This window comes from Carcharhinus amblyrhynchos, chromosome 23 (assembly GCF_965287045.1).
Source record: "Carcharhinus amblyrhynchos chromosome 23, sCarAmb.v2.hapA, whole genome shotgun sequence".
Classification (NCBI taxonomy): Eukaryota; Metazoa; Chordata; class Chondrichthyes; order Carcharhiniformes; family Carcharhinidae; genus Carcharhinus; species Carcharhinus amblyrhynchos.
The window spans coordinates 25379579-25402056 of NC_137346.1; the positions used below are offsets into that span (position 1 = coordinate 25379579).

The 22478-nt window shown below is 40.5% G+C and overlaps 1 protein-coding gene across 4 annotated transcripts in view; it reads right to left on the bottom strand.

The window, feature by feature from the left end:
• The window catches only part of LOC145357363 (uncharacterized), a 76338-nt gene that overhangs the window by 42976 nt on the left and 10884 nt on the right, over positions 1 to 22478 (bottom strand). For all 4 annotated transcript variants that reach the window (XM_080210655.1, XM_080210658.1, XM_080210656.1 and 1 more), the window contains one exon: positions 19473 to 20071. The gene's annotated coding sequence lies outside the window, so the exon portion shown is untranslated. The remainder of the gene's footprint in view (positions 1 to 19472; positions 20072 to 22478) is intronic.

Genomic DNA, 22478 nt, shown 5'->3' on the forward strand with positions numbered 1-22478 from the left:
AATGGTATGCTTTATCTGTATAGCGTGCAAGAAACAATACTTTTCACTGTATACTAATACATGTGACAATAATAAATCAAATCAAATCAAATCTAAATCAATGATGGAAGGAAGGTCATGATGCAGCAATTGAAGATGTTTGCCCAAGAAACTCCAGAAGAAAAAAAAGTATAGGGGCAAGGTTGTGGTGAGGCTTTGGATGGGAGGAGTCAGAGGTGAATTGGTACACCATCTGCAACTTGTAAGAGAGAAGACATTGCAGAATGAGGGGAAAGTAGAATGTATGGAGGAGGATTAGATGTGAGGATATCACTAATTTTGATAGTTTCAGTTTCACTGGTGGCTGCAGTCACAGTAACGCTTTCAAAGCTGAGATATAAGTGGGATTTGCAGCAGTGCCAGGTTTATGAGGGTGAAGTATATGAATGTTAGGTATGACTTCTGATTGATTGGGATTGTTGGTTAGTGACAGTGGTATCGTGAATTGAATAGTAAAGTTTATTCATTAGTCACATGTAGGCTTACATTCACACTGAATGAAGTTACTGTTCGGGTACATTGAGGGAGAATTTAGCATAGCCAAGGCACCTAACCTATACACCTTTGGACTGTGGGAGGAAACCAGAGCACCCAGAGGAAACCCACAGGGAGAATGTGCAAACTCCACACAGACATTGACCCAAGCTGGGAATCGAACCTGGATCCCTGGCACTGTAGGGCAGCAGTGCTAACCACTGTGCCACCACGCTGCCCTAATCTCCATACACCTTTTCAGGATCTATCCAAATTTAGCCCTCATCACCATTTGTCAAATCCAAAGCAGAACAACGGCACAAAATTGTGGCAAGGTGAGTGGGGTCCTAGTTTGAATATTTGGGTTACATAATCTTTACAGATAACACCATGTCATAAAAACACAAGGAAAAAAATACTCTAATTTAAATTAATTTAAATTTAATTACATTTGTATAAAAGTCTTAAATGTCTGGATCAACTTCAATTCTAGATTTCTAACTGTCAAGAGTTATACCTTACTGTACAATACTATTGTCTGACAGCAAATTTGCCTAAATGCATTTTTGTTCTTCAATTAAACATTTATATTTGATATAATAATTTAACTTTGATGTACACTTATCATAGTTGGCAGGTTATAATATTGAGTAATATTTTGTAAATGTTAGTTTATGCATGTAGAAGATGAAAATATAGCAACAGTTGGCTCTGGAAATGGCCAGAGTTTATGTCCACTCTTCCAATTAAAAGAATTTCATGTGTATGCTGTTTACACTGTTCATCTGGTGATACTGGAACATTACATTTGCTGATGCAAGCACAAGGATAATCCATCAATATTTTTCACAGTTGAATAAGCAAGTTGGCTTCAAAATTTCAATGGTGCCATTGTGCTACTGCAAGTGAGGTGGACAGGATTTCTGGTGGCCGTGATGTCCTAATCCTGATGCCATCTTAAAATAGAATAAGGTAATTAACAGAGGGAGAGCAAAAACTATACAGCGAATCCAACCGGCATTGCCCCAGATATATTGGGGCAAGGGAATCATTAAAACACTCTAGAGTTATGGAAAGAAAAAACCATGAGGGTGCAAAAGGTAGAGCTGGGAGAAATTGAAATCTCCTGCTGCTACAAGAGCAAATGGAAGCAACATCTGAAACAGGGAATCTGGCAGAAAAGGATGACAATCAGATCACAGCAGCCATTAGCAAATTTCAGGACTATGACTTGGTCATCCTCCTAAAAAAAGGGTATGAAGCAGCATTAACAGGCTCACACACAAAAAACAGAAAATGCTGGAAAATCTCAGCAGGTCTGATAGCATCTGTGGAAAGTGAATAGAGCCAATGTTGAGTCCGGAAAGGTCATCCAGATTTGAAACATTGGCTCTATTCTCTCTCTGCAGATACTGTCAGACCTGACGAGATTTTCTAGCATTTTCTGATTTTGCTTTAGGTTCCAGCATCTGCAGCATTGGGTTTTTAGCATTAACAGGTTGTTTGGAGCTGGTGCTGGAAGTCTTACCACCTGCACTTTGTGGAACAAGGTCCTTATAGCATTTCCTTATCACCCAGGACATTGTAATGCAGTTGGAAATTTCACAATCTCTCCAGACTTGTGAAGATAAACTACCTGTTTCCACCTGACATTTTTTAGTAGTGTCTTTATATATCTGGCACTCCAATGCATTCAATTAGATCACAAGCAGTGGTCTCCAACACAATAGTTTCTGACCTCCTTAAAAAAGCAGCTTTGGGGATCCTGAAGACTATCAGTCTATCCTATGGTAGACAGAGGAAAAAAGAGGGCCGATTGTTGCTGCAGATTTTTTCTGGCCCATTTTGTAAATGTTTTCTCTAACATTTTAGGTAAAACCACACAAGAAAGCAATATGACTAAGTATGGCATATATCATGTGGCGTGTAAACCTTGTGATGCAAGGTGCTGTATTGCAAAGTATGTTTATTTGCTTCAAGTACTTGACAGGATGTTTGTAGGGCATTTACAGTAAACACAGTTTACTTTCCTGAATTATTTCCTCCTTAAGCAGACCTCTTCTGTGAGATATTTGAGAAATATGTAATCTGTACTATTTAGCCTTACCATAGAGCCATAGAATCCCTCCAATGCAGAAGCAAAACATTCGGCCCATCAAGTCTGCACTGACTCTCTGAAAGAGAAGTGCATCAGTCCCAACCTACCGCTGTATTCCCATAACCCTGTGCATTTATCATGGCAAATCCACATAACCTACACATCTTTAGACTGTGGGAGGAAACCAAAGCACCAAGAGGAAACCCATACAGACACAGGAAGAACATGCAAACTCAGTGCAGTCTGTCATTCAAGGCTGGAATCAAACATAGGTACCTGGCACTGCAAGGCAGCAGTACTAACAATTGTGCCACCATGCTGCACCTATTCTGTGTCCCTGTGTTACTTCTTCTTCCTCCTATGCCTGTTATGTCCCCATTAAACATACACATAAGCATTCCCAAGATGAGCCTATCAGATCCATGATAGAAAGATGAGAAGGTAAAGATATTATTGCCAGCAACTGCTGAAAGCCAGTTTCCTTTGCGGCTGAGAATTCATTTTTAGAATTGATTCTGTTGAAGACTGCACTCACATCGCACCTGAAACCGATGACATTGGAGTGGCATGGGGTTGGAGGGTACGGATGAGGAGTCTAATGCATTCAGCGTTAGGGTAACACCATGTTGCAATCCTCCCGGCCATTGAGCCTGGATGAAATCTGTTTCCTGCCCAGTGAGTGTGGAAAACAGATTAGCAGTGTGTTTGAAGCCGGACTCTTCCAGTTCCCAGAATTCTCCAATCCTCTGGCGCAGTGAGAACTGGGCAAGAATCACGACTGGCCTCCACACATGGCGTGATGGTGGGGGGGCTTGGAAGCCACTGAAAACCCAAAGGATATAGCTGGACAATGCCCAATTGGCAGTGCCACCTGGCACCATAGCAGTGCTAACTGGCATCTTAGCAGTGTCAGGTGGAAACAACCAAGGTGCCAGGTGGACTCAACCAAAGTGCCGTGGACAATGCCAAAGGAGTGCCACCTGAGGGGGTCATAAAGGGGTCCATGAAGTGAGGACATGAAGACGGTTATGAAAAAGATCATGGGGGCATGAAGGTGGACATTAAAGGGATCGTGAATGGGGGGCATGAAGGGGGACCTGTTGGGAAGGCTATGATGCAGACGATCTGTATAAGGGAAAGATGCCTTGAATGAGGGGAGTCATGATGTCTGTTGGAAAGGGAGAGGTTCTTCAATTTCACTTTTGAGAGCACCATTTAAAAACGATGTCCAATCTCTGTGAAGCCAGGCTTGCTGGCTAGTTTAAGCCCCACGTCTCTCCCAGTGAGGAAAAATTGCGATCTGACTTGCACCAAAAATTCCACCCTTGAGAAGTTGGTAGTGAGCTGCTTTATTGAGCCCTATAGTCCCTGAGGTGTATTTAGGAAGGGAATTCCAGGGTTTCAATCCAGTGACAGTGAAGGAACAGTGATATATTTCTAAGTCAGGATAGTGAGTGACTTGAAAGGGAACCTTCATATGGTGGTGTTCCCAGGTATCTGTTGCTCTTGTCTTTCTAGATGGTGGGATCTTGGGTTTGTCTAAGGAATCTTGGTGAGTTCCTGCACTGTATCACATGGCTATCACTATTCGTCAGTGGTGGATGTTTGTGGAATGGGTAGCAATCAAACATGCGGCTTTGTCCTGGATGGTGTCAAGCTTCTTGAGTGTTGTCAGAACTGCACTCATCCAAACAAATGAAAAGTATTCCATTACATTCCTGACCTGTGCCTTGTAGATGGTAGGCAGGCTTTTGTGGGGTCAGGAGGTGAGTCAAAGCTTTTGACCAGTTCTGCTAGCCACAATATTTATAGAACTAGTCCAGTTTTTGGTCAATGGTAACTCCCAGGATGTTGACAGTGGGGGATTCAGTGATGGTAATGCCATTGAATGTCACGGGGCAATGATTAGATCCTCCTTTGTCGGAGATGATCATTGCCTGGTGCTTATGTGATGTAAATGTTATTTGCCACTTGTCAGCCCAAGCTTGGTTATTGTCCAAGTTTTGCTGCATTCGGACATTAACTGTTTCAGTATTACAGGAATCGGGACTGGGGCTGAATATTGTGCAATCATCTGCAAACAACTCCAATTCCTACTTTATGATGGAGAAAGGTCACTGATGAAGCAGCTGAAGATGGCTGGGCCTACGACACTCCTGTAATTAATAGACTCGGAATTACAAAGTTAGTCTCATTAATAATAAGTATAAAGAACACCCAGTAGAGTGCATTCTTCCACTGCACTGTGTTAACCCATTGTTATTACAATTAAAAAATGCTATTCTTGTTTTAGTCTTTTCCCTGACTGGTTGATACACTGTAACTACAATAATGAAAGATGAATTTTTTTTTAGGAGCGTCCATTTTACTGAGGAGGCTTCAAGCCAATCCACATCCAACAAACAGCTCTATAAACTCTGTTCACATTTTGAGTGCTGTGACAAATTCCACCACTGTAACTAAGACAATTTACAACATTCAAAAACAAACATTCTCAATAAAACAACCTTTGACATTCTAAAAAAGTCAATTCATCCTATTGGCAATGTTAAATATTCCTTTAAAAAAACTCCAGGATCTGGATCCACAACTTCGCTATAAACTAATGAGTTCTTCCATGGGCCACATCCAATTGTTATTAAGTTTTGTTGAAATACATCCTTTAGTTTATTTTCCACAGACAAATGAACAAAGATAAAAATATTACTGTTGCCCAAACTCAATTGCGGAGGTAATAATTATGAAACTACTGGATTGACGTTAGAAGAAAATATCGTTCACTAATGGTCTTCATGGGAAGACACCTGCCATTCTTACTTGGTCTGGACTACCTGTGATTCCAGAACTACAGCAACGTGATTCTTTACTACTGTCTGAAATAGTCCCGGAAGTCAATTGTATCAAACCATTACAGATAACTATGAAATTTCAGTCCCAATGTGCCTTTGTGAAAATTCCTACACAAAACATATTAATTTACAAGTAATTCATGGATGAGCTGATCAGCATTTTGGTTCTGTATACTTGATTTTATTGTTGACTCTTGTAACTGAGAGAACGTACCGTTCTTAATGGCGAGTAGACTAAAAGTGATGATAAAAGTAATTATTTATGACTTCTGTGCCACCTTCTTACAGCCAATTGTAATCAGCTTTAATGCATATGGAGGAAGTTGATGAGGAACAAATATAACATCACAAGGATTTAATTGCTAAACTTTGACAAAGTAAACTTATGATTCTTCACTAGCTGATTTACCAAAGGACCATCAGAAGTGATTTGTACCAGAGTGGTCACTACATAGTCTTAAAATTCCTGCATCTGAGCAGGATTGAGCAGGCCAAGGGGCAGGCTTGAAGGGTCAAATAGCCTCCTCCTGTTCCTGTTTTCTATGTTTCTATAATTAAAAACAGCATGCATCATGTTTCTATCAGGACTGGATGTACTGATTCATGAGCGGAGGAACTCATTTACAGGGGGTTCTTTTATGGTATAGAAGGGCACTTTCCATGAAAACAATGCTTCTCAGAACTTTTTTGGCTGAAGGATCCTCTTTCAAATGGATCAGTAATTACAGCCACAACTTGCCCTCTACTTACATATGGTACTATGCAATACTTATAATATAAAAGTGCTGCATGTAAATAGTGTTTTAATAATGCTTTTAAGAAAACAGGGATATAATAAAGATATCAGTGAGTTGGATATGCCTGTTCCTAACTAGAGGGTCAGCCTATCCTTATTTTGATCTTTGCCAGTCTACCCTTGCCTGTTGGCAAGCACCACAGACATCTCATACACACTTTCACATGACTCCACATACCTCCTGGAAAATAACTAAAAAACTGAAGGGTTCACTGTAGTTTCAGAACCAATGCCCAAAACCATTTATTCCAGGAAGCCTGGGAACAACTTACAGGCAGTAAATATTGTAGGCAGTTTTTTTTTTAAACATCAACACTACAATGAAGTTACTGTGAAAATCCCTTAGTCTCCACACTCCGGCATCAGTTCAGGTACACTGAGGCCGAAGTTGGCATGGCCAATTCACCTAACCAGTACGTCTTTTGGACTGTGGAAGGAAACAGGAACACCTGGAGGAAACCCACGCAGATACAGGGAGAAAGTGGAGACTCTGCATAGAAAGTGACCCAAACCGGGAATCGAATTTGGATCCCTGGTGCTGTGAGGCAGCAGTGCTAACCACAGTGCTACCATGCCACTCATGCACCCAAATTGAGGACAATTGCCAGAAGAACTAATGCAAGGCCAAAGCAAGACTTAAAGAGTATCAAGTAACCATCCCAGGTAGTTTGGTCAGAATATATAGACTCTTAATAATTTGTGCTATAACTTCCTAACAATTAATGGAGCTAGCTTGTGCAGTCTTAACACATGGGAAAATGTTGAGCATGCATTGCAATACTGGGAGAATGATAAGCAGCAACTTTTAACCCAAGCTATGGACACCCTGAAATTCTAATCATAAAATTGTTCTATTTAATTATTCAGAATCCTATGTCGCACAAATTGATTGACTTAATTAATTCACTAGATTATTCAAACATACAGCAGGCTAGATAGAGTTTTCACTTTGGCTGCAATCAGCAATCACAAATCGTACCCAAAATTACACTGAAGCAAAGTTATGCTTCAGGTCTCTGCTGCAACTTACTTGCATAATCACAAATGTAAAATCTTCCATGAGCCAGTGCAATTAGGCAGCATAATAGTTGTTTCTTTTTTTAAACAGTAAAAATATTCATTAACTTTTTTAAGAATTGTTTTCAGGTGCTATTTTATTAACACAATTGAAAATGGGTTTATCACAAAATATAAGGATTTTTCATCAGCAAGTCTAGTCTACCACCTGTGAGCAGCCTGGTTTAAATTCACTGAAAATGACTATTCATGAAACTACAGTTAACCATGTACTAGTTTCATTGGTGCACACTGGTCAGTTTCGTACTAAGTCAACTGTTTGTTAGCATTTAAAAAGTTTTAAACATGCCTGTTAATGACTTTGCACCAAAAAAATTGCTTAATTTTAGAAGCAATAGGTGAAACTCACTTTATTGAGGAGTTCAGACTGCGGTCGTGCCCAGTTTTGTGGGCAGGACTGCCTTCCACAGCAGGACAATTTTTAAAGCAGCGTTAAAATTGCAGCACATAACACTTAGCCCTGTGAGCCTGTTCTATCATTCAATGAGATCATGGCTGCTCTGTGACCTAACAATGCCCCGTGTCACTTAATACCTTTGGCTAAAATATCCCTAGACATGTAATTAATAATTGACCCAGCACCAACTGCCATTTGCAGAAGAGAGTTCCAAACTCCTACTGCTCTTTGCACTCAAAAGCATATCTGAACTTCACTCCTGAAAGGCCTTTGCTGTAACTTGGGATCCCCCAAACAGCAGAAATAATTTATTTCCATCAAACCTATCAGATCTCCTTAATATCTTGAAGACCTCAACATAATTACTTAATTTTCCAAATTCCAGAAAGTACAATCTTAGTTTGTGAAATTTCTCCTCCTAACTTAACCCTGGGAGTCCAGGTGTCATTCAAGTAAATCTAAGCTGCATTCCATCTAAGGTCAATTTATCTTTCCTGAGCTGCGGTGCTTAGAACTAAATACAGTACTCCTTGGATTTGTATAACAGCATGACTTCTAAGTTCTTTTATTCTAGTCCTCCAGTTATAACTGCCAGTGTTCCATTTGCTTTGGTGATGATATCTGAATAATCTATATACATGGATCTCAAAATATCTTTGGACCTGCACAGCTTCTAGAGTTTCACTATTTATGAAATTGTCTGGTCTGTCCATTTTTGGTCCAAAGTGGATGGTCTCACACATGGCTATATTGAAATCCTTTTGCACTGTTTTGCCCATTCAATTAATTGATTAATACCCCTTTATAATTTTATGCTGCCATCTACACCACTTATAACACAACTCACTTCTGTGTCATCAGCAAATCTGGATATGTCGCCCTTTATCCCATCAGCTAAGTCTTAAAGATAGTGAATAGTTAAAGCCCCAACTCAGGTCTCTGTGGGATGTCACTGGTCATATCCTGCCAATTAGAGTACCATTATGTTCAATATAATTTCCTTGATCTTATTTGGCTGATTTCAAGTGAATTGTGTTGGTGCATCAGAAATCCTCAGCCAGGAAGTAGAACATTTCTAAATAGAACATGGACTTTTATTTTAGTTTCTTTATATAGCTAACACTTCTTTTTGTATCTACTGTATTCCGCTATGGCTTTTTTGTAATTTGGGTTTAAAGCAAACACAGCCATAACAGAACTTTATTGCTTTCATTCAGATGGGAAGCTCCACACCAATTCTTCTTGAAAGTTTTCATCTTGTTCCAAGTCCATAAAGAAAAAAATAGGAGGCTGGATTCAAGAGAAGCTCCAAGAGGTGCCCAAAGAGGTAAGCGGCCACACATTTTAACTGCCTTTATACAAGAAATCTTTGTAAGTCAACTTAGTTCATCTACTGTTAGCAGGTTGTGTTTCAGGATGGATTCCATGGCATGTGCAGGTCTAAGTAATATAATCTCCAGTTATGTGCTTGCAGAGAAAGATAACACATAAAAAGAAAGAAGAGCAGAACTACAGGATCTTCCTCAAATTATAATCCCTTGATTCCATTTGAGGAGGCCATACTGGATATTAATGGGGGATTAGATTGACGATGTCGAAGATGTTGAAGATACACCAAAAGCTCCGGACTGGTACCAACATATTCTTATGTCTTGTTTCCTTACTTGGTCGCTGATAAGCAGGCATACACTGAACCCCAAAACCATTAGCAACAACATTGGCTGTATTTTCTGCACATTGGGTAGGTAAAACAAGCTATCCAAATCTGTTTCAATCTAAGGGTTGCTGGAACGTGCTTTTTAAAATCATTTTGACACATGTTGCTCTTACTTTTAATGGACTGACACCACAGCTAGATCTCCAAGCAAACCAGTAATTCACAGCACTGTGTCACTCCAATCTCCTTTAACATAATTACACAATTGTCGAGGATGTATATCGTGAAGTTTGACAAGGTAAACCAACAAAATCGCACACACGTTCTCGCTAACACAGAAATGATAACCCCATTTTGGTTATGTTGTTTTGAGGATCATCTGTGGCTGGAACAGATGTCAAACCTCTTCTCTCATATAACTGTTTGATTTATTGTATCTACCTGGAACGGCTAAAAACTGGAGTTGTAGAATTCACTTTACAGTAGGTGTTTAAATTACAAGCTAAAGATGACACAGAGACTGAGTCAGTTCTGTAGGCAATGGTAGGAAATCTAACAGAGACAGGATTTGAGGAGCAGTGTAGTCTTGTGTTCTTAGCGTTCACTAGCTGGATGTTAAAGAGTCCACCTGTGAGACCACAGATGTAATTTTAAAACTGTCTAAAAGATCACATGGCATGGGCTATTAATGGTTGATTGCAATTTAACATATCTTTTGTGTTTCTGGCCCAAATCCATTCTTTCCCTTGGGAGAGAGACAGGTGGCTATTAGCATTTCTTACAGTACAATGAGTTTTGATCCCTCTCTTTTGTGATAGTTCAAATTAGGATGTGAATTCAGCTGCATTTTTTGTTTTTGTTGATTGCATGCAACAAGGGGATCCGTACAATGAGGTGTGAGATCCACAGGCTGAGAGCGGGATTATTTTGTTCTTGTGATCTTGTAATTTCTGTTGGTAGCTTCCATAACAGATGGCCAATCCTGTGGACATCCTGGGAATAAAACAGAGTTGTTATCTCTGGTTTGTAACCCATGCATGTGCTAGCAAGGTGAGGAATAGGGAGAGAAAGTAGTTGAACATGTGGCTACAGGGATGGGGCAGGAGGGAGGGATTCAGATACCTGGATAATTGGGGTTGATTCTGGGGTAGGTGGTACCTCTACAAACAGATTGGTCTACACCTGAACCAAAGGGGTACCAATATTCTGGGAGGGGAAATTTGCTAATGCTCTTCGGGAGGGTTTAAACTAATTCAGCAGGGGGATGGGAACCTGATTTGTAGCTCCAGTGTACAGGAGGTTGAGAGTAGTGAGGTCATGCATAAGGTTTCAAGATTGCAGGTGTGTACCAGCAGGCAGGAAGGTGGTTTAAAGTGTGTCTACTTCAATGCCAGGAGCATCTGGAATAAAGTAGGTTAACTTGCAGCATGGGTTGATACCTGGGATTTCAATGTTGTGGCCATTTCGGAGACATGGCTAGAGCAGGGACAGGAATGGTTGTTGCAGGTTCTGGGGTTAGATGTTTCAGTAAGATCAGGGAAGGCGGTAAAAGAGGGGGAGGTGTGTCATTGTTAGTTAAGGACAGTATTATAGTGGCAGAAAGGACGTCTGATGAGGCCTCAACTACTGAGCTAGCATGGGCTGTTAGAAAGAGGAAAGGAGAGGTCACCATGTTGGGAGTTTTCCATGGGCCTCTGGAAAGTTCCAGAGATGTAGAGGAAAGGATTGCAAAGATGATTCTGGATAGGAACGAAAGGAAGAAATCTGACAATACCAGGTTTAAGTCCAACTGATTTATTTGATAGTAAGCTTTCGAGGTTTCCCTCTTCGTCAGGTGAATGGAGAGTTCTGACCTCAGACAGTGCATATAACAGCACAGACAGTTTACAGATTACTGACTAGAATGCGAATCTTTACACCTAACCTGCTATTCAAGTCTTAAAGTGGCCAACAATATGAGTGGAAGGAGCACTGAGCACAGGTTAAAGAGATGTGTATTGTCTCCAGACAGTACAGTAAGTGAGGTTTTGCAAACCCAGGCAAATCATGGGGGTTACAGATAGTGCGACATGAACCCAAGAGCCCTGTTGACACAGTCCTCATGTGTGCAGAACTTGGCTATCAGTCTCTGCTCAGTGACTCTGCGCTGTCGTGTGTCGTGAAGGCCGCCTTGGAGAATACTTACCCGAAGGTCAGAGGCAGAATGCCTGTGACCACCGAAGTGTTCGCCAACAGGAAGGGAACAGTCTTGCCTGGTGATTGTCGAGCGATGTTCATTCATCCATTGTCGTAGCGGCTGCATGGTCTCCCCAATGTACCATGCTTTGGGATTCTCTTGGCATTCTCCAAGGCGGCCTTCACGACACACGACAGCGCAGAGACACCAAGCAGATACCGATAGCCAAGTTCCGCACACGAGGACTGTGTCAACAGGGAGCTTGGGTTCATGTCGCACTATCTGTAACCCCCATGACTTGCCTGGGTTTGCAAAATCTCACTTACTGTACTGTCTGGAGACAATACACATCTCTTTAACCTGTGCTCAGTGCTCCTTCCACTCACATTGTTGGCCACTTTAAGACTTGAATAGCAGGTTAGGTGTAAAGATTCACATTCTAATCAGTAATCTGTAAACTGTCTGTGCTGTTATATGCACTGTCTGAGGCCAGAACTCTCCATTCACCTGACGAAGAGGGAGATCTCGAAAGCTTGTGAGTTTACTATCAAATAAATCGGTTGGACTTAAACCTGGTGTTGTCAGTCTTCTTACTGTGTTTACCCCAGTCCAATACTGGCATCTCCACATCATAGGAACGAAAGTAACAGGGTAGTTGTTATGGGGGACTCTAACTTTACAAATATTGACAGGAAACGCTATAGTTTGAGTACTTTAGATGGATCAGTTTTTGTCCAACGTGTGCAGGAGAGTTTCCTAACAGTATGTAGATGGGCTGACAAGAGGTGAGGCCACATAGGATTTGGTACTGGGTAATGTACCAGGCCAGACGTTAGATTTGGAGGTAGATAAGCACTTTGGTGATAGTGACCACAATTCGGTTATGTTTTACTTTAGCAATGGAAAGGGATAGGTGTGTACCACAGGGCAAGAGTTATAGCCAGGGGAAAGGAAATTATGATGTAATTAGGCAAGATTTAGGATGCATATGATGTGGAAGGAAACTGCAGGGGACGGGCACAATTGAAATGCGGAACTTGTTCAAGGAACAGCTACTGCGTGTCCTTGATAAATACGTACCTGTCAAGCAGGAAGTGGTCGAGCGAGGGAACCGTGGTTTACTAAAGAAGTTGAATCTCTTGTGAAGAGGAAGGAGAGTTATGTAAAGATGAGACGTGAAGGCTCAGTTAGGGCACTTGAGAGTTACAAGTTAGCCAGGAAGGACCTAAAGAGAGAGCTAAGAAGAGCCAGGAGGGGACATGAGAAGTCTTTGGCAGGTAGGATCAAGGAAAACCCTATAGCTTTCTATAGGTATGTCAGGAATGAAAGAATGACTAGGATAAGATTAGGGCCAGTCAAGGACAGTAGTGGGAAGTTGTGCGTGGAGTCCGAAGAGATAGGAGAGGCGCTAAATGAATATTTTTCGTCAGTATTCACACAAGAAAAAGACAATGTTGTCGAGGAGAATACTGAGATACAGGCTATTAGACTAGAAGGGATTGAGGTTCATAAGAGGTGTTAGCAATTCTGGAAAGTGTGAAAATAGATAAGTTCTCTGGGCCAGATGGGATTTATCCTAGGATTCTCTGGGAAGCTAGGGAGGAGATTGCAGAGGCTTTGGCTTTGATCTTTATGTCATCATTTCTACAGGAATAGTGCCAGCATACTGAAGGATAGCAAATGTTGTCCCCTTGTTCAAGAAGGGGAGTAGAGACAACCCTGGTAATTATAGACGAGTGAGCCTTACTTTGGTAGTGGGCACAGTTTTGGAAAGGATTGAGAGATAGGATTTATAATCATCTAGAAAGGAATAATTTGATTAGGGATAGTCAACACTTTTGTGAAGGGTAGGTCGTGCCTCACAAACCTTATTGAGTTCTTTGAGAAGGTGACCAAAGAGGTGGATGAGGGTAGTTGATGTGGTATATATGGATTTCAGTAAAACATTTGATAAGGTTCCCCACGGTAGGCTATTGCAGAAAATACAGAGGCATGGGATTGAGGGTGATTTAGCGGTTTGGATCAGAAATTGGCTAGCTCTAAGAAGACAGAGGGTAGTGGTTGATGGGAAATGTTCATCTGGAGTTCAGTTACTAGCGGTGTACCGCAAGGATCTGTTGTGGGGCCACTGCTGTTTGTCATTTTTATAAATGATAAGGATGAGGGCGTAGAAGGATGGGTTAGTAAATTTGCGGATGACACTAAAGTCAGTGGAGTTGTGGACAGTGTGGAAGAATGTTACAGGTTACAGAGGGACATAGATAAGCTGCAGAGCTGGGCTGAGAGGTGGCAAATGGAGTTTAATGCGGAAAAGTGTGAGGTGTTTCACTTTGGAAGGAGTAACAGGAATACAGAGTACTAGGCTAATGGTAAGATACTTGGTAGTATGGGTGAGCAGAGAGATCCTGGTGTTCATGTGCATAGATTCCTGATTGATTGGGTTGTTAAGAAGGCATACAGTGTGTTAGTTTTTATTGGTAGAGGGATTGAGTTTCAGAGCCATGAGGTCATGTTGCAGCTGTACAAAACTCTTTTATGCTCGCACTTGGAGTATTGTGTAAGGTTCTGGTCACCGCATTATAGGAAGGACGTGGAAGCATTGGAAAGGGTGCAGAGGAGATTTACTAGGATGTTGCCTGGTATGGTGGGAAGGTCTTATGAAGAAAGGCTGAGGGACTTGAGGCTGTTTTCATTAGAGAGAAGAAGATTAAGATGTGACTTAATAGAGCATACAAGATGATCAGAGGATTAGGTAGGGTGAACAGTGAGAGCCTTTTTCCTCAGATGATGATGGCTAGCACGAGGGGACATAGCTTTAAATTGAGGGGTGATAGATATAGAACAGATGTCAGAGGTCGGATCTTTACTCAGAGAGTAGTAAGGGCACGGAATGCCCTGCCTGCAACAGTAGTGGACTCACCAACATTAAGGACATTTAAATGATCATTGGATAAACATATGGATGATATTGGAATAGTGTAGGTTAGATGGGCTTTAGATTGGTTTCACAGGTTGGCACAACATCGAGGACTGAAGGGCCTGTACTGCACTGTAATGTTCTATATTCTATGTGTTTTGTAGAAACCATCCTTTTAGGCTCATCAGAAAGTCATTTTTTTTTTAAAATACCAAATCAGGGTTTGAATATTCTTTCATATTGTATTGATTTCACACATATCTGGTGGGCCTATCCTGCCAGTGCAATAGTTATATACAGGGATGGTGATGGAGGAGTATCTGACATTGAAATGTATGATTCTGTCCTGTTATTACTTGAGTAGTCTGCGAGACAGCTCATGTAATTTTGGCACCAGTCTCAAGATGTTAGAGAGGAGGACATGTGTAACATCATGGTGAAATGAGGAATTTTGGCCATGACATTAAATAGCCAAATGAGTTCATTTTTCTTAAACAATTTGAAAGTTTTTTTTATTAACCCCTCAGAGAATTACAATAGTTAAGCTTTTCAAATAGCTGGTTCTTCAAATTTTTGTCAAATTAGTTTCCTAATAATTTTATTAGCTTTGCAGTTATTAATTTTCTATTTAGTGAAAATTATAGAAACTAAGCTAGAAAAGTACAGAAAATACATATGGAGAATGTTGCCAGAAGGGAGAATATACCATTTTGAAAATTCAAATTTACAAAAGGAATATCTGAATGTGGTATCGTACATCTGCCTAAGTCCTGCGTCATGCAGCACGGCCCTCACTCAAACAGCATTCAAACTGCCTGAAAGTAAAAGTGACTCATGTCAAAGTACAGTTCCACATGTGTTGGCAGACTTCAAGTAGTAGGAAGCATTGATAGATTATTTGATAGGGTTTGGGGAGATAGGGTGATAAAGATCAAGGAATATCAAAACTCAGACAGATTCTATAATCAGTCAACAACTGCACACACGTTTCAGCATACATCACTGGAGAGCAGTTATTTCAACAAATGCTCCAAATGAGAGCTATAAATTTAGCAGATAAAGGGTTGGATCTGTAACATTCCTGGTGGTTCAAGTCAAGTGCACACAGCATAGTTCAAGTTTTTCTCCTTATACATACTATGACTGTGTGGCCAAATTCCCCTCCAACTCGATTTTCAAGTTTGCTCACGACACCACCATAGTGGGTCGGATCTCAAACAACGACGAGACAGAGTACAGGAATGAGATAGTGAATCTGGTGAACTAGAGCGGTGACAATAATCTTTCCCTCAATGTCAACAAAACAAAAGAGATTGTCATCGACTTCAGGAAGCATAGAGGAGAACATGCCCCTGTCTACATCAGTAGGGACGAAGCAGAAGGGGTGAGAGCTTCAAGTTTTTAGATCACCAACAACCTGTCCTGGTATCCCCATGTCAACACTATAGTTACAAAAGCACATTAACGCTTCTATTTTCTCAGAAGAAAAAGGAAATTTGGCATGTTAGCTATGATTCTCACTAACTTTTACAGATGCACCATAGAAAGCATGGTTTCTGGTTGTATCACAGCTTGGTATGGCTCCTGCTCTGCCCAAGACCACAAGGAACTACAAATGTTAATATAGCCTAATCCATCATGCAAAGCAGCCTCCCATCCATTGACTATGTCTACACTTCCTGCTGCTTTGGCAAAGCAGCCAGCATAATTAAGGACCCCACGCACCATGGACATTCTCTCTTCCACCTTCTTCAGTTGGGAAAAAGATACAAAAGTCTGAGGTCAGGTACCAACTGACACAACAACCGCTTCTTCCCTGCTGCTATCAGACTTTTGAATGGCCCTACCATGCATTAAGTTCATCTTTCTCTAAATCCTAACTGAAACTATAACCCTACATTCTGCACTCAGTCGTTTCCTTCTCAATGAACAGTATACTTTGTCTGTATCACATGCAAGAAACAATACTTTTCACTGTATGTTTATACATGCGACAATAATAAATCAAATCAAATCAATTTTGCCTTTAGATTTCTCCAAAACAAGTGCACTTGTAAGTGTATATAAGCCTTGATGTATCATTTCTTTGGCAGATAAAAGCTTCTTACTGATTATCCCTCCACTCAGAGATATTCACAAACTGATTCTTATAGAGTTCTATAAATTACCTGAAAGCATTCAAGTCACTGAAGTTAAAATGAGTGAAAATGTCTGTCAGGGCTTGCATTTAAATGTACCCACTGATGGTTAAACAAGTGAGTATCCTCGAAGGTTGTATGACCCTCTGAACAAAGGTTGTTACTGTATTTTCTTTACATTGCTAAAGCATTCCACCACTTCAATAAGTGTCTCCTAAAAATGTAACTATTTTCTATGGCTACAGCCATCAAATCTTTTAAACTTGAATGCCATAGCACTATCTTGTTGGAATTCTTGGAATGATAGTGACTGTCAGAGAACAGTATCAGAATAAGCCCTCTTAAGAGGCTTTAATGTTCCTTTGCCAGCTGATAAACTGATTTTTTTTGTCTTCCATTTATTTACTGAAGTAGACCAGGTTGGCTCTATTCCCTTGAATGTCCACTGTCATGGACAATCAAAGCAAGCAGGATAGGTCATCACTGCTTTTCCTTCACTGCAGTGTGATAGCCATCCAGAGAAATTGCAAAATTAACCCAAAGGACGAAAGTTATTTCTGAATTTTAACTGAAGCTGGAATTCAAATTTGCAATGTCCTAAACCAAATGCCAGCAATGTGCTGTCAGAGTTAAATCTCCGAGTTCAATCTAACTCTTACGCTCCCAACAATTAGCCTATCAAAACAGCTTTAGCACACACGCAAATTATATATTAGCCTAGTAGTACTTGCATATCGAGTGAAAGAAAATGTTCATACTACCAGAATTATTTTTAATTAGTCCACAGATTTCACCAGTCTTGTTATTAATATTCATAAAAGCTTTTGTTAAGATAGAAAGAAAATTGTGGCTTCAGGGTTAATTTGGCATATTTAATATTAATTATGATTAAACCAATTGTTTCTCTTAACTTCAAAGTTCATTTGGTATGGTAAGGCTAAATTTTGTTTGAATTGAATTATGACTAAGTTTGTGGGATGTTGTGATGATCCAGTAGGTACTTTCATATTGCTGGAATTAATCTACTTAAAACAGATATTACTGATTGTGGCAAGCTCCATTGTGGCTTATGTTAGACTATTTGATGTATGAACTATGACACAGCTATCATCTCCCTACATTTATTCTCCTAAAATCAGTTCCCTTTAACTGACAGCACATCATAGACCATAATTTTTAATGCTGTGGTGTTAGGTTGTTGGTAAGAGATTTGCATCACCTACCAGTAGCTCCCTGATGATATCGAGAACTTAGCACATCAAGATTGACTGACTTGCATGGACGCATTGGATCAGTGACCTTTTCCTCTTATGGGAAGTTCTGTTAAGGACTCATCTTTGTACAAATGTATATTTGTCTCAAATATCGCTTCCCATAGGAAATAAATTAACTCAACAATCTGAACGAATTATAAAATAATAAATTAAAACATGTTTGCTTACATAAGAACATAAGAAACAGGAGCAAGAGTAGGCCATCTAGCCCTTCGAGCCTGCCCCGCCATTGAATAAGATCATGGCTGATCTGTTGTGGCTCGGTTCCACATTCCCGCCCTCTCCCCATAACCCTTAATCCCCTCGCTTATCAAAAACCCATCAACCCGCGTCCTAAAAATATTTAGCAAGGCAGCCTCCACCACCTCAACGGGCAGAGAATTCCAGAGATTCACCACCCCTTGAGTGAAGAAGTTCCTCCTCAACTCCGTTCTAAGCCGCCCCCCCTTTATCTTGAGGCTGTGCCCCCTAGTCCTACTGTCCTTTCTGAGCGGGAAGAGTCTCTCCACCTCTATCCTATCCATCCCATTCATCATCTTATACGTCTCAATGAGATCTCCCCTCATTCTTCTAAACTCTAACGAGTACAAGCCTCGTTTATTCAGCCTCTCCTCATAGCTCAACCCCCTCAACTCCGGTATCAGCCTAGTAAACCTCCTCTGCACTCCCTCCAAGGCCAAAATATCCTTGCGTAAGTATGGCAACCAAAACTGCACACAGTACTCCAGCTGCGGCCTCACCAATGCCCTATACAGCCGCAGCAAGACCTCCCTACTTTTATATTCAATCCCCCTCGCTATGAAGGCCAGCATCCCATTCGCCTTCCTGACCACCTGCTGCACCTGCAGGCTGGGTTTTTCCGACTCATGCACAAGGACCCCGAGGTCCCTCTGTACCGTCGCCTGCTGCAGTTTTTCGCCACGTCAGTAATAGTCCTTCCTACCATTATTCCTACCAAAGTGGACCACCTCGCACTTGCATAACATGCAGACATACATTTGTGGGGAATTAGTTTTTTTTGTATCTTCAAATAACTTAACAATAGTACCAACTTCAAATATTAAAACAAGTGAATTGGTTTCATGAGATTTATCTTTCTGTTTAACTGAAAAGTTGGATATCGCTACCTCATACAATTAATGGAAAATATTTTTATCATTTCATTTTGTTGAAACTCTTTTGAAGATAGTAAAAAATATGTGCTGCCTGCTCAGGGATGAGGCTTTCACTCAAAAGCCCGAGTTGCCTCACTTATTGATTAGCCTGTACACATGTAGTGGCCTAATACAACTTCAATACCAAATTCTACTCCAAGTAGTAAGTGTATGTGCCTCATGCTTGCATTTCATCTTGCTAATAGTGTCCTCTGGAACCAGTTCCCAGCTGCAGCAATAATTGACGTGATTGCCATTTGGGTTGGAGGTAGTACTGTGTTAACTCATAAGATATGATTTGCAACTAATGTCATTGTATCTGATCCTGTAATGTCTGGCTGGTCCTGCTCATTTACTTACACATCTATCATTTGAAGGGGAAGGTATATGAATGTAGCAGCATGCTGTGAAATCATCCATACCTACTTCAGGCACGTACGTACTACTGGATACTCCTTCATCATGTCCATTGATCCTTATGGGACATGCCTCTGTTGTAGTGAAGTTCATAATATGCTGTGTAACATCCTTCTACTAAATTTTCCAGCATTTCAGTTCAGCGCTCATCTCTGTATATTTGAGTGCATGGTCTCCATCCCAGCTGCTTAGGTATTTCAGAGATACGTCCACTGTGTGAAAGAAGTTCCTGAAATTTTCACATGCCACAGTGGGTTACAGTTCCACAAAGCCAATATGCAGGAGACCGCTGGTATGAGTTGCAGACTTCTCTGGACCTTTGAGCATTTCAGTCTGCAGGTAACATTTGTATTTTTTATCATTAGGCATGCAAGATTCAATCCTAGGGTTTTGCAGCTGTGGGGTTAGCCCTCAAGCTAGCAGGTCTTTTTTTTCCCTCTGCTATCTACTGCTATTTAGAGCTTCATCCAATGCTCCTTTCTCAAACTATTTAAATCCCTCAAAGTAAATGTACTTGAGCTGATGGTTGCAAAAGATGGAGTGAGTAACACTGGGCGCAATGACATGTTGGCTTCTTCTAAATCGCTCCAGCTAGTCCATGGAAATTCCTGAAGAAATAGAAGAAGAATACATATATGAGTGTGCAAAAACAGAACAGAAGACTAGCTGGCCCACCAATAGTCATGGTGCACCTTATGCATATTCTGAACCCCATCAATCTTCCATCCTCACTAACCAGTCACACAATCTAATAGGAAAGGCAAAAAAAGAGAAAGAAATAAATTTTAAAAAAAGAAAGCTTGGAGAAGTGCCCTGCTACTCCCAAAGAAAATCGAAGAAGTTCCACGTGATCACAATATATTGGCCCATACCCGCTTTCTATTCATAAATAGATTGGTCAAATTCAGAAACTCATCCAGTTTCCCTTGCAATGTTTGTAGCAAATTTGCATTCGCTGAAACTTTTCAATACAGTGAAAAGAAGTCTGATATGCTCCTTGGAGAGGGGAAAGACCTCCAGCTTTCTCCATACTGTGGTCTCAAGTTCAGAATGACTTCCTCAAATGTACTTGAGGAAGTAAAACTGAAGGGTACCATTCCTATATGGGCTTATTTGTGCCTGGCATTGTTTTGAGATACTATTACAACTGGAATAGGTAGAAGTACACAGTTTATCTAGCTCCACTACTTTGCTCGTCACATCATTAGTTTAAAAATTTAACTCACTCGGCAAAATGGTCAATATTTACCTTTGCTACTATTAAACCCAGTAGAGGAGAGACTTTAACCAATAAACTCAGAATGATTGATTTATTATAAAACAAGACTTTTTTAAAAATAAGTTGCAAGAACTGGTGTACACACAATTATATTCCCTTCTGAAAAGTACCACAGCACACATAGACACACAAACAAAGGACAAATAAGAGATGGATCGGAGTGAGAAATTGCAGCAGGCCTCAGAGCAGGGGTCAGAGCGGGCCTTGGAGTGGAGAGCTGGAGCAGACCTTGGATTGGGTGGGTGGGTGGGGGAGGGGGTCAAAACAATGGGATCATGGAGCTGGAGAATGTATTTGTGACTGTGTGCTTCTTCCTGAATTCCTAATATCTATCAGGTGATTTCCAGTAAATCACTAGCTTTTGTTTTTAAACCAGTCTTTTCCCCATCAATTAAAATAATTGCCGTTCAAACAAATAACTCTTCCCTTATATAAACAGCTCTCACTCTAACCCCCACCCAAGTACCATGCTGATCATATAGCTGAAACTGTGAGACTTCCAAGGAAAGACATGCTTGTTGACAATTCACAGTAAAATCCAAGCATCCAAATAAAGTGTCCTTCCAAAGGTTAAAAGAAAAGAAGTCTAAGATGTGGTTTTCTCAACAATATTTGAAATGTGAGGAGCACACTCAAGTACATGCTCTCTTAAAGTGCACGAGAGTAACTGAACATTCATCATAATGGAAGCAGACTTTATGGACTCACCTTTACAGATGCAACAAAATTAATGCAACAATAGTTTCATTTGAAAGTAGCTGCTAAAATATTTGCCCTGTTGCAGGGTAAAAATACATGTAAGGTCATTTGCCATCATCATGAATGTTCCCTAGAATCCAATTTCAATGAAACCCATGATTTTCAGAAATCAATAGAAGGGATTATGATGGTGCTTTCTCATCAATGTAAACTTTAATGGTGAAGAAAAGGAATTAAGCAGTAGCAAGAAACCTATCAACCTGTCTCCTGTCTGCTTCAGCCAATTTTGTTGCAAGTCCCTGTATCCTCTCTCATTTAAAAAGGCACAAAGTTAATTGAGTGAAGAATTCTTTTTAAGCTAGTGAAATGGTGCAAGCCCCAGCATACTATCTGCATGCACACTCAGTATGCACCTGTAACTGCTAATGCTTAAGCTTAAATGTTTTTAGTTTATTTAATTTCATATGATTACGTAGAGAGGTCAAGCTACTGGTAAAATGTTCCAAAAGTTACCTCAAGGCCAACACTGAAGGAAACAGTGGGTCCTCAGCCTCTGTAATTTATGACACTGCTTTATTTAACTTATGGGATAGATGGAGAAAGTACCGACATGAGGTCAAAATTATAAATGTATAATGTCACTTGGAAAGCAATTCTCCAATGTTAATGAGGTATTAGAACTGCAACATTCACTCAGATTGACTATTTGAATGCAAATAACAGTTTGGAAGGGGATTGAGTGGGTTTTAAACTACAAAAGCATCTCCTGAAATACTAGTATCCTGAAAAGTTCCATGCCTGATGAGTGCAAATTGAAGAATTTTAAAGAAATACCATTTTCTTATTTCAATGCAACCCTGTTTTTCATTCTCATACCTCCACCCTGTTTCTCTTTGCAAAAGCAAAGATGGACCCAGGCTGCTATCAACCCCATTGTTATTCCAGACACTGCTATACTCTGATTCTGCCTCTGGTGAAAATTCAAAGGACTCTGCTTTCTCTCCTAATAGATACTTCCAGACAAGTAAGAATTTTTC